Source organism: Melozone crissalis, unplaced genomic scaffold, assembly GCF_028551555.1.
Source record: "Melozone crissalis strain CALT ecotype California unplaced genomic scaffold, PUWL_Pcris_2 ptg000066l_1, whole genome shotgun sequence".
Lineage (NCBI taxonomy): Eukaryota > Metazoa > Chordata > Aves > Passeriformes > Passerellidae > Melozone > Melozone crissalis.
The window spans coordinates 670192-692140 of record NW_026535844.1 but is presented as its reverse complement, the minus strand read 5'-3'; the positions used below and the strand labels follow the sequence as shown (position 1 = coordinate 692140).

The following is a 21949-nucleotide window of genomic DNA, read 5'->3' as shown; positions in this document are numbered from 1 at the left end:
CGGGCGGGTTCGTTGTGCCGTGTCCGGCCCGTGTTGCCGCTGGCGTGAGGGCGCAGCGGGAGCGGCTGCCCGCGGTCTCCTTGCGGCCGCTGCCTCGGCAGGAGCCGCTGGCGGAGCAGCGCTGGCTCGGCCCGGTTGCTGTGGCTGGGACAGAGGCGGCTGCCCCGTGCCCGGGGCTGCGCGGGGAAATTCCGTGGCCGGAGGTTTCTGTGCGCAGAGGAGTCCTGTAAAAGTGACTTTATTGCTGAGCAGAGGGAGAGGCCGTGGGGCATTTGCCGTGCGCTCTCTGCCATTGATGTACTTCGCAGCCTCCTTTTTATCCTCATTTTCCCGGCCTCATCTCCCTCTCCCTTTGCCCACTGGCTGAGGTACTTGGAAGGTTCAGATCTCCCGATCCGGGAACCGCATGTCCTCGTTAATGTGCATCCCCACTTTTGTATAACAGCCGATATTCACGGCTCTGTAAATGGTTTGTTCTTCTGGAAGTTCAGGAATTTAGCGGGACTTTCTGTGAGCAGCAATCCATGTTAATTAGTAAGGTTTATTGAAGCTGGTGGTTTCATCCGTTACTTCCTTATCTATGAGTCCCTGACCCCTCACTCAGCTGCTGAATGAGCTGCACTCTCAAGGTGTGGAGCCTGGTAAAAGGAAGAGAGTTGCTGTAGCACATCCGAGGAGAAACAGCATTCGTTTAACCCATGGTCTGCCAGGGAGCCACAAAACCGAGTCCCATTCCCATCCTTTTCACGTTTGGACTGGTACATGGTCTGGGGGTTTTTTCCGTTGTTTTTTTTTTTTTTTCTCCCCTTTTCCTTTGTCATCTATTTGCCAAGACAAGTTTGAGTAATTTAATTTTCCACAAACTCTTCCTTTTTCTGCTAACAGATGATCTGATCCCATCCTATGGTTAAGGGTTGTGTTCCTCATTTCAGTGGATTGGTCAGCAGGAAGGTCAGGAGCTGGAGCTGTCTGGTTGGTTATTGTGAGGGCAGTTTGTAATCTAATGATGCCATTGAAATGAGAAATGGGTTCTGTGGCTCCTGATATGAATTGGTTTGGGTTCCCAGAGGCTGGTCCATGGTGTTGTAGGATTTGTTCTGGTGGCCGTTCATCTTTTCCCCATTGTGGGTGCTCTCTTCAGCCAAGACTTCATCAATTCACCACTTTTCTCTAACTGAATCATGAAATACTTGGATTCCAAACTGATTTCCCTGAACTTGTGGCAGCAAGAATATCTCAGTGCTCTAATGCACCCTATATAACACAGACATTTACAGCACATGTTGGAGTGGGCAGAGGGATGATTCTTTCCCCCATTTATTTTAGTGAAGTTTTCCCAACATTCTCCATCTGCTGTTTCCCTTTGCAGCTTCACCCGTTTGTGTTGCAGGGTCAGATATCCTCCCCCCTGGGCTCTGCCTTGAGCTGTGCAAATTCCATCAGTGCCAGCAGGCAGAGCTTGGGGTGAGGGGCAGAGGGAAGCAGCCCAATTCCTGCCCCGGGCAAGAGACCCAGGTGCATTGTCCACACTTTGCCCAGCAGTGTTAATGTGCATTTCTAAAGCTCCTCTGCAGGCTGCCTGGAATGAAGCTTTCCTTCCTGCTGCTGGGCAATGTTGATGTTTTGCTGATGGTCGTAATCTCTGTGGGTATCTTTTGTGCTGTTCCCAGTGTGTTCAGATGTTAAACTCATCTCCATTGAGCAGGGTAACACCCCTTAAATAAAACCTTTAAAATTCCTTTCCCCAAGGCAAAGACAAACCAAGCCTGAGTAGAGAAATAAGATTTAAAAGAACCAAAATCGGTACATTTACAGCAGTGCAATGGCAGGCAGCCCAGAGTGTGGGTGTCAGTGAGCCCCAGAGTGGAATTGTGCCGTGGTGTTCCCCAGCAGCTGTGGCAGTGCAGGCCCAGGCAGCGCTGAAGCTGCAGCAGTGGCAGCAAGGCTTGGCCCCAGTGGCTGGAGATGGCAGAGGAGGGTGGCCAGGATTGCAGAGGATTCCAGGCGAGGATCTGTGGGCAGGCGCAGGGGCTTGGCCCGCTGTGGAGCCCTGGCTGCTGTTGCGTTGCCTTCAGGGCAGGCTCAGGGGCGGCCTCCCATCCTCCTGCTGCAGGCAGGAAGTGCAAATCTGCGGGGCTTCAGAGCCCTTGAGGCCAGGCTGAGGGGTCCCCCCGTGTTGAGCTGTGCTGGCGGCTGTTTGTGGCCTCAGGGACACTTGGCATGGGCCCCTTGGCCACCAGTGGTGCTGCTTTGCACTCCTTAGGCAGGAGCCGATGTCCTGGCTGGGTGTTGGCAGCAGCAAAGTGCCAGGGCAGGCTCTGTGCCAGCCCAGCTTGCTGTGGGAGAATGTGCCTTGATATCTGCTCCAGTGGTTGCTGAAGCAGTGAGAATTGCTTTTGCCCCCCTGTTAGGTGCCATGGTGTCAGCAGAAGATATTGAAGCCTTGCTGCTCAGGGCATTTCAGTGCCAGGCTCTCACAAGCACCCACAGCTGGGCGGGTTGAGCTGAGCATGGGGCGGTGACCTGCGCTGTGTCTGATTGCCCTTCCTTAATAACAGCCTGTCTTGTAGCTCTTTTCCCTTCTGCTGCCCTTGCAGAGCCAGCCACAAACACATTTTCTCCCTCAGGCCAGGCAATGTCCCATCAATCTCTCCCAGCCTGGGTGTGGAGCTCTGTCCCTTGAGTGCAGTCCTGGGTTCCTTGCCAGCCCCTCTCCAGGCTGTTCAAACAGGAGGCTGGGTTAAACCCTTGCCCTGTCCTCAGTTCTAAATCCTCCTGTGCCACTGAACAAGTTTCATACTGTAATAACCGAGCCCTGCTCATCTATTTAGAGGCTGTTTAGGTTGTCCAAGTTTTACCTTGATGCCAGACTTGAACTATAGGATATCCTCCTGTTGTCATCACTTTTCAGGCGAGGCCACTCTCTGGCCACTGGGTTGAACATTTTAGCACAAGAATTCCTTTGACTAGACCCTCTTTAATATACACCTATAATTCAAATTCTTTTTCCGTGTCTGGAAGGCCCAGGCCAGCCGCCTCAGTTAATCTTCATTTTAACACTTGAAAATTCTGTTTCCTCCTCCTGTCCATCTATCCAGTTTGTTGACTGGCAGGATAGGAGTGTTGTAGGGAGACATCCCTGGCTCCAAAAGCCCTGCCTTTAACAGGGACTCAATACCAGGCTGTGAGCCCTGCCTTCCCTCTCTTGGAACAGGATATTGCTTGTGCTGGTTGCTTTAAAGTAATTTGTAGAGGCTCCATATCTAATTTTCCCTCTTTCCCTGTGTCTGCCCACACTTCTGGGTTCACTTCAGCATAGGCCTTGCCTGACATTTGGCGCAGAGGTACAACAGAACTGGCCTCTGTATCACTTTTTATAATATTAATTTGCATTATGAGTTTAGCGATCAAATGCCTTCCCAGTAAATCATGATAACAATTAGGACCAAGTAAAAATTCATGGATTTCAGACCCATCTCCCACTTCTGCCAACAATGGTTGAATAAAACCACACATCCTTCCCACTTATCCCCTGAATAATCAGAGACATTTTTGGCATTTCCCCCCCCATTAGGTCTAAGATTCAGAGTGGATTGAGAGACCCCTGTGTCAATCAGAAAATGCCTCCTCTCAATGCAGACCCACCCTGAATGTTCTCAAGGGCTGCAGTGTGGAGGGTCCCTGGTGTGATGTGAGCTGTGACAGCCCTGCCAATCCATGTCCATCAAGGGGTGGACTTGCTGGTCCTGAGGGTGCTGCTGTCTGTGCTTGCAGTGTCCTTGTGCCCTGCAGCTGGAGCCCTGGTTCCTTGCCAGGGGCTGTTTGGGTGGGCTCTCCCCTGCCGAGGAGGGCAATGCCTCTGCCAGGTGCTTGTGGCCGAGTCCATGCCCTGGGTGCTGGGGCCCCCTTGGGCCCTGGGTTTGATCCCTCAGGGGCTGTAGGAACTGTGCCCTGGCCTTTGCCTTCAGCTTGGCCTTTTGCTGCTCCCTTCTTGCATTCACCTGCTGTGCCTTTGTGCCCAAGTGCTGCAGGGCCTTCTTGTGCCCCTCCTGCAGCCCCCTCAGTGCCTGTGGGTGCTTGTCTTGCTTTACAAGAGAGGTGTCTGCTCGGGAAGGCAGAAAAAGCCTCTCTTGGAATGGAGAATGCAAACCCCCTCCCTCTTAATGTTTAGACTAGTGAAATCAAGGGACTCTAAGGCAAAGATATGGGAATAGGAATTCCAGTTTTTTACTAGTGTGTATAATAAAGCAAAGAAACACCAACAGCTGCGGCACTGACAGCAAACAGAGCCCGGACCCAGTCCCGGCCTTTGGGCTGCGGCGCTTTGCCCTTGGGTGCAGTTCCGGGCACGGCCGGCAGGGGCGCTGGTGGCTCCCACGGGGGGGGCAGTGTATCCCTCCCATGGGAGCCTCTCTGAACGGAAATAGACCAATCCCTTCATCTAACTCTTTCACTTTTTTACCTTCTCTAGCCTTTCTCCCGTGGTTTGGGAAAGAATTTGGAGAGGGCTGCCTTTTAACTGAGCTCCTAGTGTTTCAATAAGGTACTTCCTGTAGAGAGAGAGAGTTTCCCTGAACAGCCGGAGTTGTGGTTACCGAGGGGACGTAACTCAGAGCAGGACGGGGTCAGGGGAGGATATCCCGCCGAGGCTGGGTCGGAGTGTGGGCAGGGTCTGCTGCCGGAATCGGCAGAGGGGGATCTTCCCGTGGAGCCCGAGGCGGAGCATGGGTAGCCCCCACATGGCTGATGGCGGCTGATCCGGCAGCTGCCGGCAGAGCAAAGGCAGGTGGGAGAGCCCGGCAGCAGCGGCGGTGCCCAGCGCAGGTGGCACGGGCAGGGCAGCCGGGGATGGGATGGCTGGGACCCCCCCTGGGTGCGGTGGGCGCGGTGACCTCGGAGCAGGCGGCAGGACAGAGCAACCCCCATCTTGCCCAGCATGGGCGGCAGAGCGGCCGCGGGCCAGGCAGTGGGAGCAGGGCACACAAATTGAGCGACAGCGCCGGGGCAGGCGGAGCTGAGGCGGGCAGCGAGCCGGAACCCGGGACAGGCGCCTCGGCCGCGAACGGAGGGGGCAAGACCTGCAGAGGATCCCACTCTCTCTCTGATTTTTCCTCTTGTTCCCTTCCCTTTCATTTCCCTTTTTCTTTTCTTGTTTTTTCTCGGGGCATTCTGATACTTCAAAGATTTTTATTCTCCTGAAATCTCCTGTCTAACATATGGCATATTCTCTTTCTTCTAGATTAAATGGGGTTTTTTTACAAATAAACCCACAACCTAACAAATCTAAACTTCTGCTTGGATACTTTGAAATGGCCAACGAGCTGACTCAGGACCTCCTAATGTTGTTTTTCTCATCACCTTTTTATTTATCCTTTGGCAAATTAAGGATACATCCTAAATCCAAAAATCCCAGTGCACGTATCGTTCCTTAAAAAATGATCACACAAAGCTTGAGTACCCCAGTGCGTTTTCTGATGCATGTCTTCTAATATTTTCCTAGAAGTAAAGTAATTTATTAAGTAATTGTCTTCCATCAAGAAGTTTTCCAGACAATCATATTTATAAGGCTTTCCTGTTTCATCTTCCCCAACACTTGGGCATTTTTTTATCCCTCAGTCCAGCTGTGTGCTCCAATCCCAGATGCTCTTGAGGATATCTTCACTCTGGCAGAATTTTGCTTAACCCTGAATGCTCTTGGAATGTTAGTCCCTCAACCCAGCAGGTTTTAATTCTGGATGCTCTTGGGCACTCTTATCCCTCAATCCAGCGGGTTTTTAGGGGCCTCGTTTGTCCTGTTTCCTAGTGGATTGGGTTCGGAAACTCCTCTGCTCCCTTCCCCCGAGGGGTCCAGCCCCTCTCTGAGACCCAGTCCCAGTTACCCCGGGGGATTCTCTCACTCCTGTTAACATTCACTTCGTCTCTCTCCTGGCCACTTACCGCGGAAAGTCAGAAACGCAGCGTGGGAGACTCCAGCACTCACTTGGCAGGTCTGGGACAACCAGCCCTCCTCTCATTCACACACATTCATCCCCCTGTACCTGCCCCCCTGAGAAATACTTACCAATCCCTTTTCCTTCCCGGGTTCTTCGTGCACATTACTACTCTTAGGGGACGAGTTACCACGGTTGTAGGGAGCCTTTTTCCCTTCTCTTTGTTTTATTGTCTCCTTTTGTCCACCATAACCTGCGTCTGTGGTTACCCCAGGGGAGACAGAGCGAGGCTGCCAACGGGGCAGGGCGCGCCTTCCCCACTCTGACTCTCCTAAAGCACCGGCAGCGAGGTGTTAGTAACCATCACCATCCTCTGCTACCAAATCGTGAAAAATGCCAATCACTTGCTTTTAAAATTTGCAAAGTTTAATGGTAATAAAATGGTAATAAAAAATAGTAATAATATTAGAGTAATAACAATTGCGACAAATCGAATTAGGACAATATGAGACAACAATTACAAAGTTACGCATGTCTGGGTACCTTTTTCTGGGCAGCACAAGCCTGAAAAAGGACACCGGTTAACACAGGATTAACCATTTAAAACAATAGCCTGTTGCATATTCATACACTTCATACATGATGCATAAATTCCATTCAAACACAGGATTCTGTCTGGTCATTGTCAACTTCTTCCTCTGAAACCTAACAGCAGCTTCGAGGCAGGAATAAGTTATTTCTCCTGACAAGAGAGCAATAAATTCTTTTTCTCTGAAAGATTTAGGTGTCCTGTGGCTGCTATCTCGCTGCAAGTCCTTTCTTTAAAAAAGTCTCATACCAAGCATAGTTTCTATTTTAACATTTTTTTAATAACCTAAAACTATATTTAACCCACTACTTAAGAGAATTAATACAGCGTTACTTTCTAACACAAGACATATAATATTCCTATTAATAATTGTGAAAACCCAATCACAAAATATGCACTTTTCAAAAGTATATTCCCACTTACTTCCAGTCTCTCCCAGTTTGGTCCCAGCTGCCGCCAGCATGGTTCCAGTTGCTTCCTCAATCACCTCAGTGAGTCCCAGTATGATGCCATTTGCTCCCAGTTGCTCCCAGTCAGGCCCAATATGGGGGATGATGTGCAGGGAGGGCTCACTGTGACACTCAGTTCCTCCCAGTATTAGTCCAGTCACTCCCAGTATGATCCAAATATGAGCCCAGTGTGCTCCCAGTCTCTGCCAGAATAAACCAGTTTTGCTCTGCATGGTTCCAGTTCCTCTCTTTCACCCTCACTTTCCTTCCAGTCACTCCCAGTATATCCCAGGGTACCCCAGTTCCCTCCACCATCTTTCCAGTTCCTTCCAGTATGATCCCATTTGCTCCCAAGCACTCCCAGTCAGCCTCAGAGTAGTGGCACTCACTGCCAGTATGATCCTAGCCATCCTCAGCACCATCCCAGTTCATCCCAGTATGTCCCATTTACCCCTAACATGGTCTCAATTGCCCCCTCCAGGCTCCTACTCACTCCCAGTTTGATCTCAGCATGATCCCAGTATGATGGCAGCATGGAGTCAGTACAAACTCAGTACAATCCCAGTATGATGCCAATAGGATGTCAATAGAAAGCCAGTCCCAGTCACTCCCAGTATGATCCCAGAATGATCCCACTGTCCATCAGTGCGATCACAGTCTGCCCTGGCATGGCAATATGATCCCGGAATAATGTCAGTACAAACCCAGTACAGTCCCATCATGATCCCAGTATGATGTCAGTATGAACCCAGTACAGTCCCAGTCACTCCCAGTACAATCCCAGTATGATATCTGTACGAACCCAGTGCACTCCCAGTCACTCCCAGTATGATCCCAGTCCAGCCCAGTCCCTGGCAGTGCTGCCACTGCTGGGATCCCCCAGCCCTGTGTGCGCTCCCCCCTGGCAGATGTGCCGAGAGGAGCCCCAAGGGCTGGCAGTGGCCAGGCAGGGTCCCCAGCAAGGCCCAGTTTGGATGTGCAGCCCCCAGTTTGCCCAGTTTGCCTCTCCTTTGGCGCAGGCCGGGTTCCCCCCGCCCGCAGCGGCTGGAGCAGCCGAGAGCCCCGCGCTGCCCGTCCCGACCTGTCGCAGCTCCATCCCTGCTCCTGCCGCGGGCTGTGAGGGCTGCGGGAACGGGGCAGCGAGGGTGTGGCTGCTGCTGGGGGAGGAGGAGAAGGGAGGGAAGGGCAGGGATGGAGGGGGAGGAGGAGGTGGGGTTTGGGAGGAGGAGCAGGGGGAGGGATGGAAGAGAAGGGATGAAGGCGGAGAGAGAGCAGTGATGAAAGAGGCAAAGGAGGTGGGAATAAGACAGAGGGGAAGGAGGAGTGCCGGGGATGGAAGGGGAGGAGTGGGAGGAAGAGGAAGAGGAGGGACAAAGGCAGATCGAGGCTGAGCCGAGGTAGGGAACCATGCAGTCGATCCCTGCCTGAATTCGCAGCCCCCACCTGTGGGATCATCGCCCCCCCATCGCACGTATGAGCGGGGAGGGGGAGCTCGCCCCAGATATCCTGGGGGGTCCCTGGGTTGGGGTTTTTGGGGGATGTTTGGAGAATGAAGAAGTCGAAGGCTGAGCGGAAAAGGCCCCTTGGGGGGACATCGGGCGGTGGCGTTGGCGGCTGCCGGCAGAGGCAGCCTGGAGGAGCAGAGCCCTGTGTTCCCCAGGAGCCCAAAGTGGGGAGCCCAGAGAGGGGGGAGCGCCGCCATTGGCGGGAGCCTCAAGAGCCTGGAGAGGGGCAGGGGGGACTCCTTGGAGCCGCTGCAGCCCAGAGCAGAGAATGAGGGGAGAAGGGAGCCCGGGAGCCCAAAAAGCCCCGGCATCCCGAAATGGGGAGAGCGAAGCAGGGGGAGCTTTTGGCATTGCGACTGCCAGCAGCCTGGGCAGGGTGGGCACCGAGGAGAAGGGGGACCCCCAATCCAAGCGTGACCCCCGCAGCTGGGACAGGGGGAACCCCCGAACACCAGAGGGGAGGGACCAGGGATGGGGAACCCCTGGGAGGCTTTTTCCGGGCTGAATCTTGGTGTTTGGGAGGTTTTTCTGGAGCCCAGAGTGCCAGTGACTTGTAGAGATGGACTTGGGCAGAGGGACCTTCAAACTCACCGTGCTCATCCCTTGTTTTCCCCAAACCAGGATTTCCCATTGCCAGCTCCTGGGAGGCTGCGAGGAAGTAGGAGATGCCCCAGGACAATGAGGCAGGTGAGGAGGAAGTCAGTGTCTCTGGAATGCTTAAAATCAGATGGTTTTGGAAAAGCTGCAAAAGACAAACCTCAGAGACATTAGAACTGATTTGGGCTTGGCAGCAGCCAGTAGATTGATCAGCAGAAAAATTGTATAAGAAGTAGAAAGTAAGGAGAAATAGAACAATGGTCTGTGCATTAACACTTATCTAGAATAACTCCCTAACCTGCGGAAAAGTGTATCTAGCAAGATATTAGGAAGTTTCAAGCTTAATAGTGGAGCTCTGTGCATTGTTTTTTAAGGCTTACAAGCAGGTATTGTACTTGAAATAAGCAAGCGTTGTTTTAACCATCAATGTGCTTATAGTGCTTGGATGGAACTACAGTCAATATGCTTTTGCTTTGCGTGATTGGCCAAAAACCTTTTAAACTAAGTTTTAACATGAAGTCCTTTGTCTGCTACCTGTAAAGTGAGCTACTGGCATCTTCCCATTGTCATAACCAAGTAATGAGACAGATGGTTGGAAAATCACACAGCTCGGGATGCATTCCCAGCAGTCCAGTCCTGTTTGTGATTTGTGCACAGCCCCGAGCTGGCGATGAGTGCCCCTTTCCCCTCTGTGCTGCTCCATCTCCCAGCCCAGCACGGCCCCGGCTGCAGCTCAGCCCTGGGGGGATCTCCTTGCCCTTGCCTATGGCACGGAGGCAAATCCCATCCTGTCTTTGTCCTTCCTCCCCCAGAGCAGGAGCTGAGCATGGAGAGCAGGGAGGACAAATGCCCGCGGCAGAACCTGGTGGAAGAGGCCGTTTTGAGCGGCTCCACGGCGCAGGAAGCCAATGGGGAGGAAAAGCCCCGGAGATGCCGCACGAGGAGGGGCTGCAAACGCAGCCGGCGGGGATCTGAGGGGGAAAGAGCCAGCCTGGGCCGGGAAGGCGGCCCGAGATGGAGCCAGAGCTCGGAGCTGGTGCTCCATGAGCAGCTCCATGATGGGGAGAAGCCGCACACGTGCGTGGAGTGTGGGAAGAGCTTCAGGTGGAACTCCAACCTGATCAGGCACCAGAGGATCCACACTGGGGAACGGCCCTACGAGTGTGGGGAGTGTGGGAAGAGCTTCAACCTGAGCTCCCACCTTACCAGCCACCAGAGGATCCACACTGGAGAAAGGCCGTACAAGTGTTCTGAGTGTGGGATGTGCTTCAGAGAGAGCTCCATCCTGATCACACACCACAGGACCCACACTGGGGAGAGGCCCCATGAGTGTTCCAAGTGTGGGAAGGGGTTTCTGACCAGCTCTGATCTCCTCCGGCACTATCTGAGTCACAGGGAGGAGAGGCCCTTCCAATGCCCCGACTGCGGGAAGGGATTCAAGCGCAACTCCACCCTCGTCACCCACCGGCGCATCCACACTGGGGAGAGGCCCTACGAGTGTGATAAATGCAGGAAGAGGTTTCAGACCAGCTCCGATCTCCTCCAGCACTATTGGATTCACAGAGAGGAGAGGCCCTTCCAATGCCCCGACTGCGGGAAGGGATTCAAGCGCAACTCCACCCTCGTCACCCACCGGCGCATCCACACAGGGGAGAGGCCCTACGAGTGTCCCCAGTGTGGGAAGAGCTTCTCCAGCAGCTCTCACTTGACCCAACACCAACGGAGGCACCACTAAGGGAAGCCCTGCGAGTGCCCCGAGTGCGGGCAGAGCTTCGTGCGGTGCTCCAGCTGCATCCCCCACTTGAGGAGGCACTTTGGGCACAGCCCTGGTCACTCCCATTCCCTGTGATACATGTTGGGAACACGCCTGGCTGCTTCGCCTTTTGGTTTGGCCTCTGCTTCACCTTCATCCTTTAAGAACACCCAAAACTGGGTTAAATGAAGGAAATTCATTGAATATATCTGATGTTGCATAATTTCTCAGTTGTTTTAGAGGGAATTTAGGATTTGGGGACACGTTTTGTGTGGAGTGCTGCTGTTGCTAAGAGGCAGGAATTTGATCTCACCCTTCTTGTGTTGCTAAGAACTCCTCCCCAACCCCAACTCCACCCTTGGGATACCCTATAAAAACTCCATGGCCCTTCCTGTGCCCTGTCTTTGGGGGTTAAGAAATGGATTCCCAAAGAATCAGCCCTATTCCTACTGGATTCCAAAGGATCAGCCTCATTCTCCACTGGATTCCTAGAGGACAAAGCTTTTCCCAGTGGATTCCCAGAGGATCAGCCCTTTCCCCACTGGATTCTTAGAGGATTAGCCTTTTTCTGACCAGATTCCAAAAATTTCAGCTTTTCCCACTGGATTCCCTGAGGATAAATATTTGCCCACTGGATTCCCGGAGGATCAGCCTTTTTCACTGGATTCCCAGAGGATTCTGACTCTGTCACTTTTTTTGTTTGTACTACTGCATTTGTATTTTTAATTTTTCCTAATAAAGAACTGTTATTTCTACTCCCATATCTTTGCCTGAGAACCCCTTAATTTCAAAATAATTAATGTAATCGTCATCATCATTATCATCAAAGGGAGGGGGTTTACATTTTGTATTTCAGTGGAGACTCCTGAAATAGGGAGACACCCCCAAGGCTGGGCCATGTAAAATAGTTCCTGAAATATGTAGATTAGTTTATGGATATGCATGAGGGTCTATGAATATGCAACAGGCTGATGTAGTTAAACCAGATTAATTAAGGGGTGTCCCTGAAAATAACTGGGGGGTCTTGGTGGCCATAACAACCTTTGCTTTATGGTCCTTTTCTCCCGTTACATCAGCCTGTTACATATTAATAGGCTTTTCGCGTATCCATGAACTACTTTACATATTCCAGGAACAAAATTGGCTTCATCCTGTTTGGGGGACCCATCCCCCTCCCAGCTCAATTTTGGGGTCCCACCCCCCTCTTTTCCCTGCTCTCCCTCCCCTTTCCGATCGTTCCCGCAATCCCCTCCCCCGTGTTTGATTTTGGGGGCTCCAGGCCCTTCCTGCTCCGTTTTAGGGTCCCGACCCCATTTTGGATTAATTTGGCGTCCCCAGCCCATCCCCAGGATCACCTTCCCCCCGCCACCAAATTCCGCTCCTGGCAACTGATGAGTCATCAGCGAGACACGCTCTGATTGGCTGGAAATTACACCCTTCCCCTTCCCCCCCCCCCCCCCCCCCCCCCCCCCCCGCGATTTCTGAGTATTTACCGCAGTGAGAGGCCTTGGTCTGTGGCTGGCAAGTGATGAGTCAGAGTCGGGCCGGGCGCTGATTGGCTGAAAATCGCTGAGCGGGGCCAGTGCTCTGAGTTTGTGCCCAGCAAGTGGAACATCATCAGTGTCGCGCGTTCTGATTGTTCGGGATCTGTTTATGGGTGGGGACCGGGCGAACTGGGCTTTCTTGGGGTTCCTTTGGGTTAATTTAGGGTTTGTTTGGGGTTTATTTGGGGCTATTTATGGACTAATTGGGGTTTCTCTTGGGTTTTACTTGATTTATTTCTGTTTATTTGATGTTATTTGGAATTATTTGAGTTTATTCGGAAGTATTTTGGTTTGTTTGGGTTTATTTGGGCTTATTTGGAATTATTTGGGGTTCTTGGAAGTTATGTTGGTGTACATGGGGTTTTTTTAGGTGTACTGGAAATCATTTGGGGGTCTTTGAGTTTAATTTGGGGGGTTTTTTTGTTTTTTTGGGGGGTTATTTGGAATTTTTGGGGGTTATTTGGGGCAGTTTCAGGTATTTGGGGTTTTTTGGGTGTTCTTTGGGGTTTATTTCGAGTGTTTTGGGGTTATTTAGGTTATTTGGGGTCATATGGGGTCAAAAAACCCGGGAATGTTTCTCCTGTAAAAAAATGGGAATTTTTCGTGAAAAATCTGAGAGTTTTTCCCCAAAAAACCGGGAAAGTCCTTTAAAAAAATCCCAGACTTTTCCCAGCCAATAGCAGCGCGCCCCACCCCAAACCATCCAATCAGCACTCTTCATCTCCCAAACTAACGAATCATGGCGCACCCCACCCCAAACCAACCAATCACCGCGGGTATTCCCTCAGGAACACCGGTCTTACCGTGCGCGGATCCGACCAATGCCTCCCCACCGCCCGCCTCTCGCGCGCCGAATCAGCCAATCACCGCAGGTCTCCCCTCAGCTACTCCCGCCTCTCTCGAGCTGAACCAACCAATCACCGCGCGCCTCCCCTCGGCAAAGCCCGCCTCCCTCGCCCCTCTCCTGTCAATCACCGCGTTTTCTATCAAACCAACCACTCACCGGACGTCTCCCCTCAGCAACTCCCGCCCTCCCCGCGCCTCCTCAACCAATCGGTGCCGAGCCCAAAGCAGCGCCCCCTGACCACGGGCCCGGCATGGAGCGGGCGCCCCCTATTCCCCCCCACCCCGGGACCCCCTTAAGGACCCCCGGGAGCCGCCCCGGGCTCGGGCGGGTCCTGCGGGAGGCGCTGGAGAGAGCGGGGGAGGCGCTGGGAGAGGATGGGGGGGGCTCCGGGAGCTGCTGAGGAGGCGCAGGGACAGGTGAGGGGTCCTGGAGGGGTCGTGAGGGGAATTTGGGGAGGGGTCTTGAGGATGTTTGGGGGGGGGATTTGGGGAGGGTCTGGGGGGAACTTGAGGGGGTTTTAGCAGGGTCTGGGGGTGCTGGGGGGGGGATTTGGGGAGGGGTCCTCGGGGGGTGTCACGATCCGTCCTCACGGACGGGTTTCGTGATGGTTCATGGATTTGATCTCAGGGTGCAAAAAGAACCGACACGGTACAGTGGGGTTTTGCAATGATAATGGAAACAAATGCACCTTTATTGAATGACCACAGCAAAATGCGATAGAGGGATTAAGGGAGAGAAAAGATAAAGGAAGAGAGAGGGAATAGGGCTGCCAAACGTAGAGACAAAGTGCTTTGGTCCAGTCCAGTCGAGGATCTGCCTGTTACGTCGGGGAGATCTCAAAGTCTCTCGCTAACTCAGAGGTTTTTATTATGATAACTCTATTGGAAATTGTGAGGGAGGGGAAACAGATACAATAAAGAATAGAAGTAACAGGTAGTCCATGCTCTCAGCAGTAAACGAGAGCCATTGTCTTCTTGGTCCAGCGGTCACAACCTGCAGGCAAACATCTCGCTTTGGTCAGCTTGCCTCCCCCACACACCTGCCCCGGGCTGGGGGTTTCAGTCCCAGTCCTTGGAAGGAGCAGAGGGGCCTTTTCACATGGGGGTTCCATGTCTCAGTCCTTGATGGAGAGGCTCCTTACATCTCAGTCTGTCTGTCACGGTGGTTGTAAAACAGGTGAGGGTCTTCTGTGGGGGGACCACCTGAAACTCAGGAGAAGTCCAGCCAGGCCAAGAGGTGGGAGAGCTCCCAAGGCTGTTGTTGCAAAAAGGGCACAGTGCCCCTTCTTCTTCTCATTGGGCTCAGTGTAGCACACAGCAAACACCACCTGTGAGAACAATGGCTTAGCAACGCTCTCAGATCTAGGGCGTTGTTGGCATGTGACTTTCTCCTTTGGAGCCAGAGATTTAAGACAGGGGCGGTCTTTTCTTAGTGGTCCCCAAATGACGATCCTGAGGCAGACGAGGGAAAATTCAGGACCAACTCTTACACCAATATAAAATCATTTTTTAAATCATATAAATTTAAGTGGTATGGTGTTTTCATAAATTAAAATAACATTTTATTAAAATTAAAAAGTATTAGTTATTTTAAATTAATTAGATATTCTTAACAAGGGTTGAGCTCTCCCTCTGTGCTCAGTGCAGGATGTGGGGAGGGGGCGATGCTGACGGGGCCGGGGGGGCTGCAGCTCTGGGGGCGTGGAAAAACGGCGAGGTTCTGGTGCTGCTGCTCTTCTTCCTCCTCTTCTTCTTCTTTCCAGTTCCTCCTTCCCTCACCTCCTCCTCATTTCTTATCCTGCCTCCTTCTCCTCCTCTCTCCGGCCTTTCTCCTGATCCTTCCTCTTCCTCTTCCTCTTCCTCTTCCTCTTCCTCTTCCTCTTCCTCTTCCTCTTCCTCCTCCTCCTCCTCCTCCTCCACATCCTCTTCCCGCTCCCCCCGGGCCCAGCCCCCACCCTTTGTCCCTCTCCCTCTTTCCAGATCCCTCCCCATCGCCCCCCCCCAAACCCCTCTCCATCGCCCCCCAATAAACGGCCCCGGGCCCAACTGGGAAGCTTTACTGGGAGCACTGGGAGCAGGCACTGGGCGGGGGCAGAGGGCCAGCGGGGCTGGGGGGACACGGGACCCCCCAAAATCAGCGGAGCGGGGACGGAGCGGGGGGTCCCGGCCGGGCCCGAGCCCACGGGGAGGGGCTGCGGCCGCCGCCGGCTCAGGAGCTCTGTGGGCACAGAAAAGGGGGTGACACCGGGCTGGGGGCCCCGGCGGGAGCGCACACGCTCCGCCACGGGGGGGACGCCACCCCCGGCACCCGCCCTGACCTTCTTGCGCAGGGAGAAGCCGAGCCCCAGCGCCAGGAAGACGAAGCCCAAGACGAAGCCCCCGATGCCCGTCAGCATCTTGCTGCGGGCGGCGTCCGGCGGCATCTCTGGGGGGTCCGCAGGGCTCAGCACCCCCAAAACCTCTCACCGACACCCCGAGCCCATCCCAGCGCCCTCCCTGTGGCCCCCAGCCCAGCCAGGGCCCCCTGAAACCTCCCTCCGATCCATTTTTGTCCTGGCCAGGAGCCACCAAAGCCCCTCCCGTCCCTCTCAGCATCCCACAGCCCCCTCCCAGTTGGCCCCCAGCGCCCCAGGACCCCCAAAGCCTCTCGCAGTCCCTTGGCAGCCCCAGCAGGACTCAGCCAGAGCCCTCCCAGGCTGTGCCCAGCACAACCGAGCTCATGTCGAGCCCCGCTTTGCCATCGCCGATCTCCTTCCAGCCCCTCGGGGCTCCCTGCGATCCCTCCCAGTCACACCCAGCACCCCCAAACTCCCTCCCAGTCAGACCCAGCGCCCCCAGACTCCCTCCCAGTGCCCACCAGGACCCCCCAAACCCATCCCACCCTTCCCAGCATCCCCCAAACCCCTGCCCAGCCCTTGCCCAGCCCCCAGCCCCTCTCCCACTTCCAGCCCGGCTCTCTCCAGCTCCCTCCCAGTGGCTCCCAGCACAGCCCAGTGGCTCTGCCAGCGCCCCCAGGGGCTCCCCCGTACCCCAGTGCCGCTTCAGGGGCTGCTCCAGGCTGACGTGCTCCACCTGGCAGCTGTAGCTGAGCCCGCGCCGGGGCGGGTTTTCCAGCAGCACCAGCAGCTGGTAGGTCCAGTCCCCGTTGGGGACCACGTCGGTGGCCACCACGTGCTCCGAGAGCTCCTGCTGGCCCTGGAACCACCTCACCTGGATGGCAGCAGGGTAGAAATCCATCACGGAGCAGAGCAGGCGGCCGGGGCCGGGCTGGGAGCTCGAGGGGGGCACCAGCGAGATGGACACGCTGGGGGGCGCTGGGAGAGAGAGCGGGGACACACTGGGATCAGCTGGGGGGCACTGGGAGAGAGGGGGGAGGGCTGGGTTGGGCTGGAGAGGGACTGGGAAGGGACTGGGCTGGGAGCTCGAGGGGGGCACCAGCGAGATGGACACGCTGGGGGGCACTGGGAGAGAGGGTGGAGGTCTGGGAGTGAAGTGGGAATGAACTGGGAAAAGAATGGAAATGGACTGGGAGGGACTGGGCAGGAATTGGACACGGGCTTGGAGGGAACCCGGTGGCGCTGGGATGAACTGGGAATGAAGTGCGCGGCACTGGGAAGCCGAGTCCAGCGCGGTGCACTCGGCACTGCAGGTCTGCCTGGCAACAGATGACTAATCAGAGCGACGCGTTCTGATTGGATGAGCAGCGTCACCTTTACGCGTCGCTGAAATGGACGCGTGGGGGTCACTGAGAGGGACTGGGATGGACTGGGGGAGCCATGGTGGTCAGTGGCAGGGACAGGAGGCCCCGGGGATGGGCACAAGGAAGGCTGAGGGCTCTGGGCTGATTCCCAGCGAGGTTTTGAGGGGCTCCAGGGATTTGGCCGGGCAGGGCCCGAGGGGACACGCTCTGCCCCGCGCTCACCTCGGCGCTCGGCGCTGAACGGGCGAACCCCCTCGTAGTTGTACGGACAGACCATGTTCACCACAGACCGTGCGTACGCCAGTGTGGCCGGGTTGCTGTTCCAGTCACTGGCCCACCCCTCTCCATAGGGGGTGAACCCCACGTAGTGCCCCACGTCGCTGTCGAACATCACGAACTGCTCCCGATTGTAGATGTACCTCTGCACGAACCTCATCTTCTGCGTGCCATTAATGAAGTGACACTCTGACACTGCCCAGAACTGGAACACGCCTGTGAGAGCAGGACACAGCTCAGGGGGTGCCCACCCAGCACCTCCCAGCAGCACCCCCAGAGCTCCGGGAGCCACACCGGATCCCCACTCCGCCCCTCCTGTGCCCCACGGCCGTCATGGGACCCTCCTGCCCGCGCTGCCGCTTCCTCCTTGCCACCGTTCCCCCATTTCCCCTTCCACATCCTCTCCCCCCCCACCTCCAGCCGCCCCCCAAATCACTTTTGGGGTCCCCATTTCCCCATTTTCCCAAAAATCCCCCAATCCCCAGCATTCTCCCGCTCAATTTTGGGGTCTCCCCTCCACTTTTCCCCCTCCCACCCCCCCGTCCCAGCGCCTCCCTCCGCCCCGCTCACCCGAGAGCTTCGCGCCCGCAGCCGGGGGGGGCTCCCAGCACCACCAGTGCCACCAGCAGGGCCCCAGCTGCCGCCCCTCGCCCCATGGCCGGGGCCGGGCAGGGAGCAGCAGCCCCAAAGCAGCCGCGCTGCGCTGGGAGCGCCAGTCCGGAGCAGGGCGGGCTCGGCAGCGCCGCGCGCTCTCATTGGCTGCCGCCGCTTCTGGGCAGCGATCGGCCACGGGCTCTGCCCGGCAACCGATGAGGCAATTCAACACCTCGACTGCTCATTGGCTAAGCCGCCTCCTGCCTGCGCTGCCATTGGCTGAGGCCTTTCCGGGACGCTGCAGCCCCCGGCTGGGGGTTTTTTGGGGAGGGGGAACCTTGGGGCGCTGGGCAGGTGGGAGCTCAGGTGAGCCCAGCAATGCGTGCCCAGGTGCGCGGTATCTCAGGGCTGCCCGTTGTGAGCGGTGACGCTGGCCCGATGTCAGGCACCCCCAGAGCCGCTCTGTCCCTGCCCCCCGCAGCCGCACAGGGACAGAAAATGGAACCGAGGGTTCCTGCGTGGGGACAAGGACCGGGAGAGATCCCGCAGCAAATCCCGCACGGGCACAACGGACCCGGCCTGGGCTCCCGGCGGGAATTTATTACCAACCAAATCACAGCAGCAGAAGGAGAAGGGAAGGAAATCTCTCCAACACCTTCCCCCTGCCCAACACGGATCAGCCAGAACAGGGGTCACCAGGGCTCTGCCCAACGGGGGTCACTGGGGATCATCCAGCGCGGATCCTCCCATGGGGGATGGAGCTGGAGCAGCGCACGAAGCTCTTCCCACATTCGGGACACTTGCAGGGCCTCTCCCTGGTGTGGAAGTGCTGGTGAGTGAAGACCTCTGAATCCCACCTGAAGCTCTTCTGACATTCCAAGCACTCCTAGGGCTATTCCCCAGTGTGGATCTTGTGGTGCTTGCTGAGGTCGGAGGTCCCACTGAAGCTCTTCCCACATTCCCCCCACTCCCAGGGCCTCTCCCCAGTGTGGATGTTCAGGTGTTCCATCAGGGTGGAGCTGGAGCTGAAATCCTTCCCACATTCCAAGCACTTGTGGGGCTTCTCCCTGCCATGAGGCTTCTCCACCAGCTCTGAGCTCTGGCTGCATCTCCAGCAACCTTCCTGGCTCAGGGCGGCTCTTTCACCCTCTCAGCTCCCTGGGCTGGGTTTGCAGCCCCTCCTTGTGAGGGATCTCTGGGGCTTTTCCTCCTCCTCCATCTGGCCACAGCTTGGGAATGACAAACCCTGTTTTGGGGGAAACCAAGGTGGGAGCACCTTGGAGTAGAGGCTCCTCCTGGCCAGGTCCGTCTCTGGAACTCAGCAGGATTCTTGTGTCCATGAAAATCTCCACACATCAGGATTTAGCCCAAAAAAACTCTCCCAGGAGTTCCCTATTGCTCATCTCTCCACTTTTGGGGTTCCACAGGTTTCCTTTCCTTGGGACCACGGGGGTCCAATGGTTCCAGGGGTTCTCCATTCCCCAGCGTCCTGCTTAGGGATGATCCAGGGGCTTTTGGGAGTCCATGGGGGCCCTTCTCCCCTGATGCTCTGCTTTGAGATCCCAGGGATCCCAGGGGTCCCTCCTCTCCAGGCTCCCCCCCTTTCCAGTCTGCCAGGGTCCCCCAGCTCTGGGATCACCCCTCTCTGCTCTCCCCACTCTGGGGGTCCCAGGGGTTCCCCTCCTCTGCTCTCCCGGGGGTCCCCAGGACCAATGTCCCCCTCTGCCCATACGGGGCAATGGCCTCGTGGGCCCCCAAAGATCCTACAAGGGGCTCAGCTTTGGGGTCCTGCGAGATCCAAACCTACACACACAGAGAAAAAAACCTCCCAGAGACACCAGATGATATTTGGGGCTCAAATCCACAACCTGCAAGCTCCAAACACACCCCAATAAAAAACCCTCTCAGGGATCCCCCCGATGGATTTGGGACAAGCTCCCCCTCCCCGCTCACCTGCAGGACGAGCTGGGGGCGAAGGTCCCGCGGCTGCGGCCACAGGGGGCACTGGAACCTCCTGTTCCTCCTGTTCCTGCTCCTGCTCCTCCTCTTCCTCCTCCTCCTTTTCCTCTCTCCCTCCTCCTCCTCCTCCTCCTCCTCCTCCTTCTCCTTCCTAATCCCACCTCCTCCCCAGTTCCTGCCTTCTGTGTATTTAGAGTGGAGAAACTTGCTTGCATTTAGAACTAGAACAAAGATCCCAGATGGAACAAGGCTTGCTGCTTTTAGTCAGAACTATCAGTGACTAAAGGTCATGTTTCCTTTGGTTTGGTGCCGTCCTTGTTCCTCCTCAGTGTTCAGGCTGGGCTGTGGGGTGTTCTTGTTTGATGCATTTTCCGAGTTCCTCTTGCACCCTTTGGGCCATGGGCTGTGCCCTGGGAGGGTTCTTTGTGCTCCTTTGTGACACGGGAGAACCTTCCAGGCGGTTTCTGCGTGAGCTGCTGCTGGGATGTCACAGGAACAGCGCCACGTCCCCGTGGTGTTCCCGTTGCTGTGGGACACGGAGTCCTCAGTGCCCAGAGTGGCTCTGGGCTCGTTGCCGGAGGATCCTCCTGCCCGAGGCATTCTCAGCAGCCAGCCCAGCCCTGATGGGTGTCCTTCTGTGCTTGCAGGGCTACAGGCTGCAGACGTGTGCAGCGCAGCCAAAATGCTCCAGCATGTGGCTGCTGCAGTTTACACTTTGTACTCTGTGGCTAATTCGGGGTATTTTTTAACCCACTTGGCACGTAAGTCGACGTTTTCCCTCGGTGCAGCATCTGTGGCTTTGGGCTTGCTGTGTGCTTTCTGTTCTTCTTCTGGAGCTGAGTTGACTTTGGAACCAAATTGCCATGAAGATACCATTGCTTTGGGAGAGCTCCTGCCAGCAGCTGCAGCTGAAAAAGGGGGTGTCTGCAGCCAGTGGGGCATGCACAGCATCTGCAATGAGCCCTGGGGGTTCTGTTCCCTCAAGCAGGGAGTCTGTGCCAGCAGAGCCTGGAACTCCCTCCCTTTGCTGCTCCAGCCAAGAACTGACCCAGCCAAGAACTGACCCAGCCCAGTATTTTGTGCTTTTCTCTTGCTTGCTGTGGGAAGGGACTGTGGCTCTTGGAGGGATGCTGTGAAAGCAAAATGCTCTCTCGGGGTTACCTTGCTCCGTGGCATTTCCCACCACAGGCAGTTTTATTCCTAACAGCATCTGGTTCATGTTCCCTCTCCCGTTTCAGGGCACCTCATGTCTGGATTCCGAGCAGCTCCTCCTTCGGTGAGTGGGAAAGGAACCTTTGGTGTTTGGAATTGTGCAGCAAGTTGTGAGCTCGGCATGTGGCTGCCCAGTGCCAGCCAGGGAGGCTGAAGGAAAGTTCCTGTCAGTGCCTGCAGCAGCAGCAGCAAAGGGATCCCCAGCAGTTTTCTCCTTTTCTGCCGAAGAGCTTTTGAAGAGCTGCAGGTCTGGTTTTGCAGGCAGAGGATTGCTTGCTGGCTTTAGCCATGGTGGAATATCGAATTCCCAACAATAAGTGGCAATGTCGACTTTAGCCCATTGTTAATTGGAACAGCTCTGAACCCAATTTCTGCTTAGTGCAGCTGGATGTGCAGCTGAGGATAAATAAGGTGATAACTGAGATAGAACTTCCCGTCCCTCACGCTGCCGTCTGTCCACAGGGCACAAAAGCAGCACCAGCACCTCCTGGGGCTCCCTCTGCTTCCAAAGAGGAGGCCAAAGAGGAGGAAGACAGCAGTGAGCTTCCCGCTGCTCTGGGAGACGAGGGCGAACATCCCGCGGTGTGGGAATGCAACGGCAAGGCTCCCATGGGGTGGGACAAGGACAGGGGACATCTCCTGGCGTGGGACGAGGACGGTGGATGTGCCCTGGTGTGGGACCAGAATGGCCAAGCTCCCATGGAGTGGGATGAGGATGGAGGACATCACCCAGTGTGGGATGAGGATGGAGGACATCTCCCATCCTCCTTGCACAGGATGGAGGACATCCTGTGTCTTGGGAAGAGGAGAGTGAACATCTCCCAGCATGGGAAATGGACAGTGAACATCCCCTGAATTGGAAAGATGATGGCGAACCTGCAGCATTTTGGGAAGAGGATGGAGAAGCTCCCTCTGCTTGGGAAGAGGACAATGAAGCTCCCTCCGCTGTGGGATCCTGGGCTGAACATTCTGACAGCAGCACAGCCCTGCAGCCA

General features: G+C 55.5%; 1 pseudogene; it reads left to right on the top strand.

Annotated features, from left to right (window-relative positions):
- The window catches only part of LOC128945551 (uncharacterized), a 1882792-nt pseudogene that overhangs the window by 1791576 nt on the left and 69267 nt on the right, over positions 1-21949 (top strand).